Source organism: Chiloscyllium punctatum, chromosome 5 (genome assembly GCF_047496795.1).
Source record: "Chiloscyllium punctatum isolate Juve2018m chromosome 5, sChiPun1.3, whole genome shotgun sequence".
Classification (NCBI taxonomy): domain Eukaryota; kingdom Metazoa; phylum Chordata; class Chondrichthyes; order Orectolobiformes; family Hemiscylliidae; genus Chiloscyllium; species Chiloscyllium punctatum.
The window spans coordinates 65,491,203-65,506,302 of NC_092743.1; the positions used below are offsets into that span (position 1 = coordinate 65,491,203).

At 42.7% G+C, this 15,100-nt stretch overlaps 1 protein-coding gene across 2 annotated transcripts in view; it reads left to right on the plus strand.

The window, feature by feature from the left end:
* The first annotated feature begins 5,452 nt into the window (after positions 1–5,452).
* The window catches only part of mapre2 (microtubule-associated protein, RP/EB family, member 2), a 124,550-nt gene continuing 114,902 nt past the window's right edge, over positions 5,453–15,100 (plus strand). The window contains exon 1 of one of the 2 annotated variants that reach the window (XM_072570484.1): positions 5,453–5,836. The gene's annotated coding sequence lies outside the window, so the exon portion shown is untranslated. Of the gene's footprint in view, positions 5,837–6,066; positions 6,313–15,100 lie in introns of those variants that run through there. The other variant, XM_072570485.1, reaches the window with a different exon arrangement.

The following is a 15,100-nucleotide window of genomic DNA, read 5'->3' on the forward strand; positions in this document are numbered from 1 at the left end:
TCTGTCAATGGTTATTTTGAAGTCTGCAGGTTTCATTTAGGTGAGAAATTATGCACACAGGTGAGAATCAGAGGGAAACAAAGAGGTGTGTATGGAGTCATGCATCTAGAAAGTAAAAGGAAAATGCTACAGATGCTGGAAATTGAAAATAAAAGCAGAAAACCCAGCAGGTCTAGCAGCATCTGTACAGACAGAAACAGATTAGACATTGAGTTCAATATGACTCTTTTTCTGAACTGAAGAATAGTGGAAAATCAAGGGGTTTTATACTGTTGAAGAATGAGAGAGTCAGGAAAATAAGGAAATTTAGGAATAGGCAGGAGTGATTATGAGAAAGATATTGTGCAATAAAATGCAAAGGGAGTGATAATGATGACAGTAAGAAATAAAAGCATAGGTCCAAAGTAAGTATTAATGGCAGAACAGCTGTGAGTGAAAGCATAAACATATGCTTGGGTTAGTAAGTTTGTCGATGACACGCAGGTTAGTGGAGTTGTGGAGGGCTGTAGTAGGTTGCAACTGAACATTGACAGGATGCAGAACTGGGCTGAAAAGTGGCAGATGGAGTTCAAACTGGAAAAGTGTGAAGTGATTCACTTTGGAAAGTTGATTTTGAATGCAGAATACAGGGTCAAAGGCAGGATTCCTGGCAGTGTGGAGGAACAGTGGGATCTTGGGGTCCATGTCCTCAGATTACAACAGGATCTGGACCAGATGGGCCAGATTGTCCACAAGTGGCAGACGGAGTTTAATTCAGATAAATGTGAGGTGCTGCATTTTGGGAAAGCAAATCTTAGCAGGACTTATACACTTAATGGTAAGGTCCTAGGGAGTGTTGCTGAACAAAGAGACCTTGGAGTGCAGGTTCATAGATCCTTGAAAGTGGAGTCACAGGTAAATAGGATAGTGAAGAAGGCGTTTGGTATACTTTCCTTTATCGGTCAGATTATTGAGTACAGGAATTGGGAGGTCATGTTGCAGTTGTACAGGACATTGGTTAGGCCACTGTTGGAATATTGCGTGCAATTCTGGTCTCCTTCCTATCGGAAAGATGTTGTGAAACTTGAAAGGGTTCAGAAATGATTTACAAGGATGTTGCCAGGGTTGGATGATCTGAGCTACAGGGAAAGGCTGAACAGGCTGGGGCTGTTTTCCCTGGAGCATCGCAGGCTGAAGGGTGACCTTGTAGAGGTTTACAAAATTATGAGGGGCATGGATAGGATAAATAGACAAAGTCTTTTCTCTAGGATCAAGGATTCCGGAACTAGAGGGCATAGGTTTAGGGTGAGAGGGGAACGATATAAAAGAGACCTAAGGGGCAACGTTTTCATGCAGAGGGTGGCACGTGTATGGAATGAGCTGCCAGAGAATGTGGTGGAGGCTGGTACAATTGCAACATTTAAGAGGCATTTGGATGGGTATATGAATAGGAAGGGTTTGGAGGGATGTGGGCCGGGTGCTGGCAGGTGGGACTAGATTGGGTTGGGATATCTGGTCAGCATGGACGGGTTGGACTGAAGGGTCTGTTTCCATGCTGTACATCTCTATGACTCTATGACTCTATGTCCATAGATCGCTCAAGTTTGTTAAGAAGGCATGTGGTGTATTGGCTTACATTAGTTGCAGGATTGCATTTTAGAGCCATGAGGTTATGCTGCACCTCTATAGAGCCCTGGTTAGACCATACTTGGAATATTGTGTTCAGTCCTGGTTGCCTCATTACAAGAAAGGTGTGGAAGCTTTCATGAGGGTGCAGAGGAGACTTATCAGGATGCTACATGGACTGGAGGGCATGTCTTATGAGGAAAGGTTGAGGGAGCTAGGGCTTTTCTCATTGGAGCGAAAAAGGATGAGAGGTGAATTGATAGACATGTACAAGATGTTGAGAGACATAGAGTGGATAGCCAAAGACTTTTTCCTATGACGGAAATGTCTATCACAAGGGGACATAATTTTAAGGTAATTGGAGGAAGCTTTAGGGGAGATGTCAGAGGTGGATTCTTGACACAGAGAGTGGTGGGTGCATGGACTGCCAACAGTGGGTAGTAGAGTCAAATACATTAGGGACATTTAAATTACTCTTGGATAGGCATTTGGAAGATAGTACAATAAAGGGTATGTAGGTTAGTCTGTTCTTAGAGTAGGATAAAAGGCCGGCACAACAGCAAGGGCTGAAGGGCCTGTACCGGGCTGTACTGTTCTATGTTCTATATGGGTAGGAAAATCTGAGATGGAAGTTGAGTATGACACTCATTGTCAAACAGCAATTGGACCATTTTACTAGTCACCCTTGCACCCCAATAGATGTTGGTATTACACTGCAGAGTATCCTTATATCTTGTAGTTCGAGGTAAGTCTGCTGTAGAAATATCCAGTGCCATACAGAGACCCTAAAGTCAGAACCAGCTTTTACAACAGATCCTTAAATTTGTATTGAAACCGTCAGCGACAGGGATAGAGATTTGTTTCTTCTATTTTTGTGTAGAAACAGGAGTAGCTCATTAGTCTCAGGTCTGTTCCACCATTCAGTGAGATAATGACAGATTTGCAATTTAACTCATTTACCTTGTCTCCTTTAATAATACTGTACAGTTAGCCTCCACATCAATTTCAAATTTAAGTTAACAATTGATACAGCATTAACTGCTGTTTGCTTTTGACAGGTTGCTGACTAGTTCCTGGCAATCATCTTTCAGAAGCGAAATCAGAAATTACTGGAAAACTGGGCAGGTGTGGCAGCATTTGTGGAGAGAAAGCAGAGTGACCCTTCTTCAGAACTGATTGTAGCAAGGAAAGTGTTGGTATACATGCTAAGGAAGGGGCTTAGGGGAGGGCGGAAATTAAACAATAGGTGGAGATTAAGCCCAGAGAGAGTGAGAGACAGAAAAGCAGTTAGGTAGACAAAGGAATGGGTCACGGTCAGCCTGGGAGAATCAACAGCTGCTATTGGGGACCATTAGTAGCTGACAATGGGTTGTTTGTGTGATGACAAGACCTAGTTGTGGAAGTTGGGGCATGGAGATGTGAGAAGGTGCTCAGGCTCTGAAATTAAATCCAGAAGGTTGAAGGGTTCCCAAGCAAAAAATGAGGTGTTGTTCTTCCAGTCTGTGTTGAGCTTCACTGGAGCACTGTTTCATTTACCCGATTATTGGTGTTTTCAATATTTGTCATGTTTAATTAATGGCACTCTTGCCTCTGAGTCAAGGTGAGAGTTCAAAACTTATTGAATTTTATGCTGAGGGCAGGATTCCCCACTTCAACATTAATGTCAGGGACTATTCCATCTCCACTTAACTATTTGCCCTGCTTTAATCTTTTGGTTGATGGCATAAGGTGAGATTTATGTCCATCTCCAAGAGGACACCCATCTTACAGAGCTGCTCCCCAAGCAAGAAAGGTGTCCACTGCTTGTGATGCAAGTGGTCAGAATTTGGCATTCAATGATGGATCAGGGCATTGATAGTCTGAGATTTGGGCTAACAGAGCCAGTAAGGAAATATAGGGGTGTGAATGCAACTCAACAGGGAAAGGTCAGGGTGAGAAGGACTTTTGAGTGATCCATGGGTCCCCAGAAAGATACACACATTTCACTGATCTCAGTTAAACAATTGGGCTATCTGTTGCATGTCATCTTTCTTGCTGCCTGAAAAATAAAGCAGCAGCAAATAAGCCTCTTAATTAATTGACCACTTAAGACCATCTACAAGAAAGACGAGAGCAAACTGCCTGATGCCTCCCTAATTGCCTGGAAAAGTGTGGCAAGGGGCGGTGTTCTAGTTTCTAGTAACTCGTGCACAGTGAATGGCATGTACCCTAATTTACAGTTTCACTTATCTGTTTTCCTGCCAACAGGTAGCCTGTAATATTCAACTATTGAGTCTAAAATTGCTGTCACTCCAAGGCAGTAATGAGGAAGAGCTGCACATCTTTCAGTGAAATGTTAAATGAAGATCCTGCATATACTGCAAGTGGATGTAAGATATCTGACTGAAGTATTTCAAAAAACCACCACCTGGTCAATATTTATAGCTCAATGAGCCTTAATGAAACACATTACCTGATCAATATCATATCGCTGCTTGCGGTTCTCCCTGTGTGCAAACTGGATGCTTACAACACTGACAACATTATCATCAACTCTAGAATGAACAACTCAATAAAGTACTTTACCTCAGGGCTATGCCTGAAAGTCTGCCACAGGCATGAAAGGAAGCATTTGAAAGACAATCGGAAAGTGTTTGTGAAGATCTGCTGGATTTAACATCAAGATATGGGAAGCAAATATCCACTTGTGACCAAAATAATGATCATCATTAAAAGTTTGTGTCAAAATCCCCCAATCAAGAAAAGTCTAAAGGATTACTGCTTGAACCAACAATCAGTCACTATGGTTGTTTGGGCGACAGACAATGTCCTGTGGGAGAACCTGAAAAACTAAACCAGGGCTATGTGTAAATATTCAACTAACACTTGACATCAAAATGACCTTGACATCCAAATGGAAGGAGCATTGTTAGTATGAGGTATGATGGTATTTGAAGTTCTTTGGAACTCTGAAAGTGTAAAGGTCACTTTAAGTCTGACTAATTCGTGTCCCTTAAAATAGCAGGTTACTGTACTTATTGGGAGAAAATGAGTTTTATTCGTTTGACCTGCAAACACCTGGCTTCCAGGCATGGTCACCCAACCTGTATGTTCACTCAGTGCATTTCTTTCCTATTCTCGGTAGTTCTGCTTTCTAGTGGTCAATTAGATAGCTCTGTTCAATTCTTATTCCCCATATGATTAGATGTATAATAAATAAAGCGTTCTGGTACAATAAAACACTATGCAGTGCCCGGAGATAATCTTCAATTTATCAATCGTGACAATATTAACAGCCCGCCTAAAAACTAGATTGATGCTGATCTCCTCGTTAACTTATAGATCATTAATCGTTGCTGTTGTAACAATTTAAATCATGTCACGGATGAGGGGCACGTGGTTGCTTAGTGGTGACACGGTTCTATTATAAAACATTGAAAACAGCACGTTTGACATATATATTTCACTGATCAATGTGGACTTCATATATAAAAGTCAAATGTTTGATCATATTTGAAATAACCACTTAACGTTTTACTAGTCAATAAAAACACGCTTTAATTTATTGCTGATCAATGCATCCGTTGTAAGACATCCATTGTTTCTCCTTCTAGCTTACTTTTACACAATTTCCAAAACGTCACACTGTGCAATCTTTGTTCTCTGTACAATAACAACAACAACATTATTAATAAAGTGTTAGCAGGTGTCGCGCCGTTGCAGTCTTTTCTCCGGAGAGACAGGTCTCGGTGCAGACTGTCTGCACCACTACCTCCAAACAAAGGCGGAAGAAGGCGCCGTGCAATGGGGAGTGGGTGTATGGCGCGTGGCTGCCGACGTTCACGTGCTGGATCGGATGAGATGGGAGGGGAATCCATGGTAATTCCTGAGCTCGAGGAGGAGTAGCTATGGAAACGGTGCGAGCGGCGATTTGCACCCGTTAGCAGCGCTGAGTACCCGAATTTGCAGAGAGGGAGCACTGACTGCCACAAGACCAGCCCCGCATATGTCAACATCAGTGGCGCTTCTGTCGTTTTCAAAACAAAAATCCGTGAATTTATATATAATTTGAAAGTGACACAAGAAGAGACCAGTTTGACTAGAGAATATCCCTTCATTGTCGATTCTCCCCGCAGCCAAAATTTACATTTTAATTTATAAAAAAAAACCTCCACTCAACCAACCCCGGTTCTTTTTTGGAAGGATTTCTGTGCCTTAGGCCAACGCTGGTGCGAGATTTACAACAGAAACAGTAAGTAAATTGCAGGCGGTCAGTGTGTGATGTAAGAGTTTTGGATTTTATATATAATAAAGACTCTATTCTACTGTTCAGAGGTCGAAGCCCAGTTGTGTGTGGGTGGGTGGGTGCCCAGCCATCAGGAGATTGTCACAGTGCCTTTTTCTGATTCTCCAGCCAGACTGCTTTGTCATTCAAGAGGGTGGGCGGCACAAACACTCGGGAGAATTGAGGCCCGATGTTTGCTTGCAGCCGAACCTTCCCTGACAGCTGAGAGTTGTACACAAGGGAAGAGATCAAGAGGGAATGTGCATAGGCCAATTAAGTGTCACCGAAATACATGAAAAACAAACCACAAACTGTGCATTTCCTGAGTTTTAAATCGTTAAAATGTTATTAGTATTTTTTTAAACGAGCCCGGGATACCTCCAGAATCCCAGTGATCAGCGTGTTTGCTCCGTGGGAGAATCGTCAATGAAAACTCCTTAGAAGTAGGTGTGAAGAAACCCCAAACGATTTCTCTCCGAATGCGATTGCTTTATTTTGATTATGACATCTGTTTAATGCCATTTTAATATAAAGTTTGAAATTAAATATGTATACATTGCGATTGAGAAACTTTAAATGAATTTCTGATGTCCTGGATGCGAGTCGTGCGTGACTTCAAAATATTTTGATTCAATTTTTTAAACTATAAATTGAGTCTGTTTAGTCTATCTGTTTAAAGCGCTAATTATTTACCTTTTTAATGCCAATATTTAACACACCTAAAATAAGGGTGGTAGAAGGTATCAAGAAAGAAGATCCTCGTGTTTGATCTAATTTAATCCTTTTTGTCTAACTAGTTAGCTACAAACACGAATTTATTTTTTTGTCCAGATGCGTTAGCTTCTCGTCATCGTACTTCATAACTTTACAGATATTATACAATGAGTAAGCATTAAAATACCATTGAAACTTGAGGTAGTAATTTGAAGATTTTACCCTGGTTTTACTTGCCTCCTGGGTGTGAAACAAGCTTTTTGAATTTTTTTTTGCTCAAGCTCCAATTTCAGTTCAGATTTGCCCAAGTGTATTTTTTTTTTGTGATTGATTTTCAGTTGTATTTGAAGTGTTTCAAATCTGCTTGTGTGTAGAACTGATGAGAGAGGGCATCTTTCTTGCATAAGCTCAAAGCAATAGCACAGTGATACAAAATATTTTAATGGAATTCCTTTGGCTCCATAAATTGACATCAAAGTATGTTTTAAAGTCTACATAATGTTGGCTGTGGTTAATTGTGAATTGTTACATAAACACATTAGTAATACTCTTGTTTTCAAATTAGCTATGCCCTTTACAGTCCTTTTGAATAATTTACTTCTCTGTGAGGTTTGCCCTTTTCTAGTCTACTTTGTGTTGAAACTAGAAACAATAGTAAATTAGTTATATTGCACTTGTCATTGGTAGAAAAACATCCCAAAGTTACTTAAGAAACAAAAAAAATTAGAACATCAAGCCAAGGAAGGAGAAACTAGAGGTGACCAAAAGTCTAATCAAAAAGTTGGGTTTTCAGGTGGAGCTGAAGTGATAGAAGGGATAGCAAAAAGATGACAGCCATGTTGTTCCATTTTACAAGCACAGTAATACAGAAAATCCAGGGAATTAGATACCAGTGAGTTTCAAATCAGTGGTGGGGAAACTTGAAGAAAATTCTAAAGGAGTGTGTTAATCTCCAATTGGAGAGGCAAGGTTTGATTAGGGACAGTCATTATGGGAGATGGAATTTTACCCTGAATTTAAATATAGGGTTTTCACTTTGGAAGAAGTAACAAACAGGGAGTACTCATTGAATAGCAGAACACTAGGAACTCAGAGGAACAGCAGGATCTTGGGGTTTTTGTCCACACATCCCTAAAGGTGATAGAAGAGGTCATTGTAGTAAAGGTATACAGGATAATTGTCTTTATCAGTCAAGGCATAAGGACAATATCTTGGTACTATGTAGGTCATTGGTTAGGCCATAGCTGGGATATTGTGCGCAGTGCCTGCACAAAATGAAGGATGTGATTGCAATGGAGAGGGTGTAGAGAAGATTCACCAGGATGTTGCCTGGGATGAAGCAGTTTAGATAAGCTAAGGTTGTTTTCTGGGCAACAAGGCTGAGAGGCGATTTGTTTGAAGTTTATAAAGTTGATAGAAAACAATTGTTCCCTTAGTTCAAGGTGAAAGGGAGGATTTTAGAGGGTGTTTGAGGATACTTTTCATCCAGAGGGAAATTTGGAGAGTAGGGAAACTTCACGATCTTTACAAAGTACTTTGATTATTTGAGGCTATGGGCCAAGTGCTGGAAAGTGAAACCACTGTGGACTACTTGTAGTTTTTTTGTTGGTACAGACTCCGGGTTAGGTGCCAGTGACCATAATTTTATTTTAGTTTTAAAATAGTAATGGAAAAGGATAGAACGGATCGAACAGTTGAAGTTCTAAATTGGAGGAGGGCTAATTTTGACAATATTAGGCAAGAACTTTCAGAAGCTGACTGGGGGGGTCAGATGTTCACAGATTAAAGCGACAGCTGGAAAATGGGAAGCCTTCAGAAATGAGATAACAAGAGTCCAGAGACTTTGTATTCCTGTTAGGGTGAAAGGAAAGGCTGGTAGGTGCAAGGAATGCTGGATGCCTAGAGAAATTGAGGTTTTGGTAAAGAAAAAGAAGGAAGCATATGTCAGGTACAGACAGGATAGATCGAGTGAATCCTTGGAAGAGTATAAAGGCAGTAGGAGTATACTTAAGAGGGAAATCAGGAGGGCAAAAAGGGAACATGAGATAGCTTTGGCAAATAGAATTAAGGTGAATCCAAAGGGAATTTTATAAAAGCATTAAGGACAAAAGGGTAACTATAGAGAGAATAGGGCCCTCAAAGATCAGCAAAGCAGCCTATGTGTGGAGATGGGGTAGATACTAAATGAATATTTTGCATCAGTGTTCACTGTGGAGAAGGACATGGAAGATATAGAATATGGAGAAATAGATGGTGTTCATATTACAGAGGAGGTGGTGCTGGATGTCTTGATATGCATAAAAGTGGATAAATTCACAGGACCTGATCAGGTGTACCCTAGAACTCTGTGGGAAGCTAGAGAAGCGATTGTGCCTCTTGCTGAGATATTTGTATCATCGATAGTCACAAGTGAGGTGCCGGATGATTAGAGCTTGGCTAATGTGGTACCATAATTTAAGAAAGTTGGTAAGGAAAAGCCAGAGAACTATAGACCAGTGAGTCTGACATTGGTGCTGGGCAAGTTGTTGGAGGGAATCCTGAGGGACAGGATTTACATGGAAAGGCAAGATCTGATTAGGGATAGTCAGCATGGCTCATGTCTCATGAACTTGCTTCTTACTACTTCAAGAAACTCGGAGGATGGATGAGGGCAGAGCAGTAGACATGATCTGTATGGAGTTCAGTAAGGCATTCAATAAGGTTCCCCATGGGAGACTGATTAGCAAGGTTAGATCTCATGGAATACAGGGAGAACTAGCCATTTGGATACAGAACTGGCTCAAAGGTAGAAGAGAGGGTGGTGGTGGAGGATTGCTTTTCAGACTGGAGGCCTGTGACCAATGGAGTGCCAAAATGATTGGTGCTGGGTCCACTACTTTTCATCATTTATATAAATGATTTGGATGTGAGCATAAGAGGTACAGTTAGTAAGTTTGCAGATGACACTAAAATCATAAGTATATTGGACAGCGAAGAAGGTTACCTCAGATTATAATGGGATCTTGACCAGATGGGCCAATGGGCTGACAAGTGGTAGATGGAGTTTACTTCAGGTAAATGTGAGGTGCTGTATTTTGGAAAAGCAAATCTTAGCAGAACGTATACACTTGATGGTAAGGTCCTAGAGAGTGTTGTTGAACAAAGAGACCTTGGAGTGCAGGTTCATAGTTCCTTGAAAGTAGAGTCACAGATAGATAGACTAGTGAAGAAGGCATTTGGTATGCTTTCCTTTTGTTGGTCAGAGCATTGAGTTCAGGAGTTGGGAGGTCATGTTATGGCTGTATAAGACATTGATTAGGCCACTTTGAGTATTGCTTGCAATTCTGCACTCCTTCCTATCAGAAGGATGTTGTGAAACTTGTAAAACTTTTCTGAACCCTTTCAAGGATGTTACCAGGTTTGGAGGATTTGAGCTAGAGGGAGAGGCTGAATAGGCTGGGGCTGTTTTCTCTGAAGCGTTGGAGGGTGAGAGGTGACCTTATAGAGGTTTATAAAATCATTAGGGGCATGGATAGGATAAATAGACAAAGTTTCTTTTCTAGGGTGGGGGAGTCCTGAACTAAAGGACATACGTTTAGGGTGGAAGGGGTCTAAGGGGCAGCCTTTTCACGCAGAAGGTGGTGCGTGTATGGAATGAGCTGCTAGAGGAAGTGGTGGAGGCTAGTACAATTGCAACATTCAGAAGACATCTGGATGGGTGTATGAATAGGCAGGGTTTAGAGGGATATGGGCCAATTGCTGACAAATGGGACTAGATTAGATTAGCATATCTGGTTGGTATGGACAAGTCGGACTGAAGGGTCTGTTTCCGTGCTGTACATCTGGGTCTGACTCTTCCATTTTATATGATTATAAAGAAGACTGAGGTGACTAAACATGTTGTCATTATTAGTGGGAGAAGTTGAGATCTATGTTTTGGCATCATAGAGTCCTGCAGCACAGGGACAGACCCTTCGGCCAAAACTGGTCCATGTTGACCAAAGTGTCCATCCATGCAAACCCCATGTCCGTCCCTTCACCACGTTTCTGTAATGGATATAATGTCATAGTCCCACATACCTGTCCGTGCCCTGAATTTATCAGCCTTACCATTTAATCCAGCAGGCATTTCTTGCTCACTGTCATGTTCCAGCCTGACCTGTCTCTTCAACTTAGTATTTCTGATTACTGTATCTTCTTCCAGTGTCTCACTGGCCTCCCTGTTGTTGAGGATCTTCCCGCCAATCTAATGTAAACCTTCTCTTGCAGCACTAGTAAACCTGGCCGCCAAGATATTGGTCCCCCTCCAGTTCAAGTGTAAGCCGTCCCTCTTGAACAGGTCACCTTTGCCCCAGAAAAGATCTCAATGATATAAAAATGAGTCCCTGTCCCTTCACTAATTCTTTAGCCATGCATTCATATGCCATATCCTCCTGTTCATACCCTCACTGCATGTGGCACCAGAAGTAGTCCGGAGATTACTGCTGTCCAGGTCCTGATTTTTAACCTTTTTTCCTAGCTCTTTGCAGGACCACATCCCTGTTTTTACCAATATCATTTGTGTGAAAGTGCACAATGACTTCTGGTTGCTCTCACTCCCCCTTGAGAAATCCTGCATCCTGGAACCTGGCAACTGGGAGGCAATACATCATCCTGGATTCTTGTTTGTGGCCACAGAATCTCCTGTCTGTTCCCCTAGCTATCAAATCTCCTTTCAAAAAGATTCTTTTCAGCTTAATCCTTTCCTGCTGTGCCCCAGAGCCAGTCATCCTGCACTTTGCCTACTACCTTCGCCTTTCTTGGTGGTTACCTCGCTGCTCTCTGCCTGCACCTTAAGTGTGACCACCTCACTGAAAATCTTACCTAGGATGCACTCAGCATCCTGAGTCCATTCAGCTGCAGCTCCCTAACAGTCTCCTAGGAGTTGTAGCTGGGTGCTCTTCCCACAGGTGTAGTCATCAGGGACGATGGAAGTCTCCTGAACTTCCACATCCTGCAGGAGGAACGTGTGATCACCCTAACTGCAATCTCAACTTCTGTGTAACTAAAGAGGAAAGTGAAAAGGACTACCCGAGCTTCCCTGTACCTTCTGCTGAGCCCCTGCTCTCCAAAGCCCTTCAAGCTAAAGCCTGACTATTCATTCTGCTACCAACAAATTTTCCAATAGCATAACTCTCTACCCCACCTTTTTATTTCAAAAATGTACTTTATTCATAAAAATGTTTTGATATCTGTACAATTGGTGATGCCATTCATATGTATACATTGTATTTCTTTACATACAGAGATTGGACTTAATTGTTCTGTGTATACCCATCTGTATGTTGACCATCCAGATATTTTAGCTGAGGCATCAAGGGAGCCCAATTACTGGGTGGGCCCCCTGTTCTTCTTTGGCAGGCAGACCTTGCACGGTGGTCTTTCCCCACCGCGCCTTGGCAGCAGCTGCCCCTAGCTTCACTGTGTCCCTCAACACATAGTCCTGGACCTTAGAATGTGCCAGTCTGCAACACTCAGTTGGGGTCAACTCCTTCAGCTGGAAGATCAATAGGTTTTGGGCAGACCAAAGAGCGTCTTTCACTGATCCTCCAGGCACAGATGATGTTCGTTTCAGTGTGCATCCTGGGGAACAGATTGTAGAGCACAGAGTCCCGTGTCACGGAGCTGCTCAACAAACACCAATCACTGCATTCCTCTCCAGACTTCCTTTGCATAGGCACATTCCAGAAGGAGGTGTGTGACAGCCTTGTCCCCTCCACAGCTGCTTCAAGGGCAGCATGTGGTGGGACAGAGAGTCCAGGCGTGCATGAAGGATCTCACTGGCAAAGCCCTTCTCATCACCAGCCAAGCAATGTCTTGGTGCTTGTTTGAAAGTTCTGGCAATGAAACATTATGTCAAATGACTTTGATATTCTGCCCATGGAACTGCTCAATAGGATCCGCCCTCTCCTTTTCCCGAAGAGTCTCAAGGACACTGTGTGCTGATCACTTCCTGATGGACTTGTGGTCAAAGGTTCTTCTACCACACCATTTTTGGTTGGGGGGGAGGAGGGAAACAATACAGTGATGTAGTGTTTGGGCCTTAAGCATTCCTTGATATCTGTCCCAAGATGATCTGCTCTTCAGTGCAGGTGACTGTTTCCAGCCTGTAAATATGCCCCGAAGTGATGCCTGTCCCTCATAGTCACCTTCTGTTGCACAATATTGAGTGAATATTCGTTCTTTTTAAATATTTATTCACTTGTGGGTGATGCTGGCTGGACAACATATATTGTCCATCCCTAGTTGCCCTTGAGAAAGTAGTTCCTGATTCAGGAACTCTCCACGTATGCTTGGGACACCACCCATGCCCTCCACCTCTGCCAAGATTTCAGTTTCCTTGGCCTCATCTTCCTTGGCCAATGCCTCATCTTCACCATGGACATTATGGAGGATGGGAAAAATTTCTGGCTGTAAGAGCTGCTCCTTTTTTTTTTTGAGGTATTTTAGGTTCTGGAGGTGATTCCTCGAATTCCAGGAGCAGCAATTACTGTTTTATATGCTGTTGCATTGTCAAAACAACAGCAGTTTTAAAAGGGAGAAGAGCAGACCAAGGAAGCGCATGGTGAGGACAGCGCGAGAGAGAGAGAGAGCGAGAGAACCTGCACAGTTACTGCCTTTGCTGTTTTTGAATTGATGTGTCGCTGGACATCGGAGTGTATCTGGGAAAATTTTTTAAAAAGTGAATTTCACAACTAATCTTGGAGGAACCGGTTTGGGCGAAGTTCACAGCACAGAATCAGATAAGTTAATTGTTGTTTTAAGTCTGTCCAGTAGAAATGTTGCAGTAGTGAATACAGTGGGTTCTTTCTTCATTGTTTTTGGAGATAAGTCTCTTGATTAAACTTAAAATATAAGCCATAGCTCTTAATTTAACCTGGTGCAGTGTTTTGTAGAGGAATAAGACGGTGTTATTTTCTGGGTCTGTAGATTGTGAAGGAACAAAAATGGCCTTTGCAGTGATATGTACTTCTTGTCAGATGTGGGAGTTTAAAGAGGGTTTAAGGGTTATTGCGGATTATATCTGCCATAAATACTGTTGGGTGTGAATCTTATCAGATCGAGTGGATCGTTGGAGAGACCGATCGAAGCGATGAGGAATTTGCAACAGCAACAGTATGTGATGGATGGCAGTTATAGGAAAGGGGGGTGGGTGGGGGTGGGGGGGCGTGAAGGTCTTAGATACAGCCACATAGATGGGTTAACTCTAGGAAGGGTAAGAGAGGTAGGCACCATGGGCAGGAGTCTTTTGTGGATATACCCATTTCAAACAGGTATGCTGTTTTGGAAGATGTAGGGGGTAATGGATTCTCAGGACAACGTAGCACGAACGGCCAAGTTTCTGGTATTGAGACTGGATCTAAAGCAATGAGGGGTATGTCGGCTTCCAAGAGATCAATTGTGTTAGGGGATTCTGTAGTCCGAGGTACAGACAGACGTTTCGGTGGCCAGCAGAGAAAAAGCAGAATGGTGTGTTGTTTCCCTGGTGCCAGGATCAAGGATGTCTCGGAGAGGATGCAGAATGTTCTCAGCGGGGAGAGGGGCCAGCAAGAGGTCATTGTCCACATTGGAACCAACAATACAGGAAGGGAAAAGGTTGAGATTCTGAAGGGAGATTACAGAGAGTTAGGCAGAAATTTAAAAAGGGGGTCCTCAAGGGTAGTAATATCTGGATTACTCCCAGGAAGACGAGCTAGTGAGGGCAGGAATAGGAGGATAGAGCAGATGAATGCATGACTGAGGAGCTGGTGTATGGGAGAAGGATTCACATTTTTGGATCATTGGAATCTCCTTTGGGGTAGAAGTGACCTGTACAAGAAGGACGGATTGCACCTAAATTGGAAGGGGACTAATAAAGTGGCAGGGAAACTTACTAGAACTGCTTGGGAGGATGTTAAACTAGTGGGGTGGGGTGGGGGGGGGGGGGGGGGGGCAGTGGGAGGTGGAGAACCCAGTGAGATAGTGAGGAAAAAGATCAATCTGAGACTGCTACGGTTGAGAACAGAAGTGAATCAAACAGTCAGGGCAGGCAGGGACAAGGTAGGACTAATAGATTGAACTGCATTTATTTCAATGCAAGGGGCTGAATCGGGAAGGCAGATGAACTTGGGGCATGGTTAGGAACATGGGACTGGGATATCATAGCAATTACAGAAACATGGCTCAGGGATGGGCAGGACTGGCAGCTTAATATTCCAGGATACAAATGCTACAGGAAGGATAGAAAGGGAGGCAAGAGAGGAGGAGGAGGAGGAGGAGGAGGAGGAGTGGCATTTTTGATAAGGGATAGCATTACAGCTGTGCTGAGGGAGGATATTCCTGGAAATACATCCAGGGAAGTTATTTGGGTGGAACTGAGAAATAAGAAAGGGATGATCACCTTATTGGGATTGTATTATAGATCTCCTAATAGTCAGCAGCAAATTGAGAAACAAACTTATAAGGAGATCTCAGCCATCTGTAAGGATAATAGGGTGATTATGGTGGGGGATTTTAACT